The sequence below is a fragment of the Silene latifolia genome, chromosome 3 (assembly GCF_048544455.1).
Source record: "Silene latifolia isolate original U9 population chromosome 3, ASM4854445v1, whole genome shotgun sequence".
In the NCBI taxonomy this organism is placed as follows: Eukaryota; Viridiplantae; Streptophyta; class Magnoliopsida; order Caryophyllales; family Caryophyllaceae; genus Silene; species Silene latifolia.
In genome coordinates this window covers 144,827,722-144,830,305 of record NC_133528.1, presented here as the reverse complement: position 1 = coordinate 144,830,305, position 2,584 = coordinate 144,827,722, and the positions used below count along the sequence as shown (strand labels likewise).

The 2,584-nt window shown below is 33.1% G+C and overlaps 1 pseudogene; it reads left to right on the top strand.

The window, feature by feature from the left end:
* The first annotated feature begins 1,098 nt into the window (after positions 1–1,098).
* Positions 1,099–1,934, top strand: LOC141648279 (SKP1-like protein 1A; annotated as a pseudogene).
* Positions 1,935–2,584: the final 650 nt, after the last annotated feature.

Here is a 2,584-nt window from a genome sequence, read left to right as displayed (position 1 = left end):
TACACTAGAATGGATTGACCAAGCACTAGAATAGAGAATTCATTCCACATTCCGAAAGTTTCAACCAAACACCTCCAAATTAGCGTGAAACATAACAAGATAAGAAAAAATAGGTACCAACATTATAGACAACGTTACTAATTACAATGTTTCTCACTCACTATAATAATTTTGCAATTATAGTTTCTAGATTAAAAACATTACTCATTCCAAATCATCAAGAAAGAATAATAACGAAATTTATTTGAGCCCAATACTTAAAACAATCAATTTAATTGAAAGTGAACAACACTAAAGTAGTAAACGACCCCCTCAACTGCGCTTTTAACAAATAGGATATGGTTTATCTAATTTCGGAAGTTACGACGACTAATCTCTATAGATCTAAGGTGTTGAGCTCATCTATTAAGACGAACGTTTGCTTAAGAGTTAAATAAAGTGTCATATCAAGCTTCTGATTAAGATGAAAAACATCTTTTTCTATTTGATCGATCATCTTCCGACATTGGCAATATGTCTTAACCTCAATAGCCCCTCTTTTGATCTTCACGACTCCATTGACAACTACTTTTTGCAACGAACTTTTGTAATCTCTTTTGAATTTAGGTCCATCTGTTCCCATAAGAAATCACTTAGTCCAAGCTTTACATACCTCTGCCACGTTCTTCTTATCATTACAATCCAACCTTTCAAATATATGACTTCTCATAATATCTTCTGAGTCGAGGACATGGTTGATAGATGAAATTGCTCCTAGACGATCATCTGTTTGAACATGGTGTTCAACTTCAAAATCCATTCTCATAGACGACTTCTTCCCTTCTACATAATCTTTGCTAAACAAAATTTTGTCTTCTGCCTTTCTATTGAATGAAGTAACGGGACATTCGATAACGTTCATAGTTGACTTTTTGGTTGTGACTAATTTTGACTTTAAATTTAGGGTTGTTTTAGGTTTTAATGATGCCTTATATATAAATAAATAAGGTTTCTCTCTTTTGGTAAACTTTCCAAGTCTCCTTCTTCCATTAGATCTTTGTTAATTATTAATTAATTAAAAAATAAAAACCAATTAAAGTTAAAATTTCCATAATCCTAAACCTTTTAGAATTCCTTCATACTATATAAACCCACATCACCCCACACTTATCTTCCATCACAAAAAAAAAACTCTCTCAAAAAACAAAGAGAAATAAAAAAGCAAGAAGAACAACAACAATGGCGGAAACAACAACATCAAAGAAGATCATGTTGAAATCATCAGACGGCGAGGATTTCGAGGTGGACGAGATTGTCGCCTTAGAATCTCAAACAATAAAACATATGATTGAAGATGAATGTGCTGACAACGCAATTCCTCTTCCTAATGTTACTGCTAAAATCTTGTCTAAGGTAATTGTGTATTGTAAGAAACATGTCGATGCTGCTGCTGCTGCGAAAACCGCAGATACAACAACAACAACTACTGCTGGTGTTGCTGGAGGTGATGATGAGCTTAAAATCTTGTCTAAGGTAATTTGTCAACGTTGACCAAAGTACTCTTTTTGATCTCATCTTGGTACGTTCAACTTCTTATCTATCTTTTTTCTATAATTTGTTGGCTTATTTGTTTATCCTAAATTGCTAACATGTTGCGAATTGTGTTATATCAGGCCGCTAATTATCTGAACATCAAGGATTTGCTAGACTTGACCTGTCAAACAGTGGCGGACATGATAAAAGGGAAGACACCAGAAGAAATCAGAAAGAAATTCAACATTAAAAACGACTTCACACCCGAAGAAGAAGAAGAGGTTCGAAAGGAGAACCAGTGGGCCTTTGAATGATCGTCTCTCGTTTAGCGACATATGTAGTTTTTTGCTTTGCCCTAGAATTTAATGGCTAGGTAATATATTTATTAATCGGTAAATTATAAGTTAGTGATGGAAATAAAGGAGAAGTATATTTTTATAATTTTCATGTAATTAATAATAATGTTTTGAAATCATTATGATTTTCATGTAAGATTAACTTTACGATTTCAATAATGAAATCAGTCCCAAGATACAATATAGACTTGAATTAATTCAACCCTAATTCAATTATAAAGACGGAATAAAGGACTAACCTTGGTCCATGTTTTACAGACGCAATCAATTCAATAATGAGAAGTATAAATCAATTGATTCTCCTCCTTAACCCTTTCTTTAATGTTCCCTTTGATGATGGAGGAAGAAACAGACTTTTCACCCTTTCACTTTGTTATACGTATAGTTTGTTTTTGTCAGATGAATCGTTCTATGTATGTTTTTTTTATCATGTAGATCCATTTATTTATATAATGGGCTACGTACCTTTTCGCAAAAACAAACCCGATCGTACCTTTTCGTGAAAGACGATGTATAATAGGGTAAGGTAGGAGGGAATAATAATTCCCGAACTTTAATGACATTAATCGGGACCGATCCATCACGATACCGTCTTTTATATTAAAGTCTCGTAATAATAATGTGAACTTAACTTTTATTAAAACCCGAAACACATAGGCCATACGAATATTATTAATTATTCTAACATTCTCCCACTTGGCCTTTGTGTTGACTTA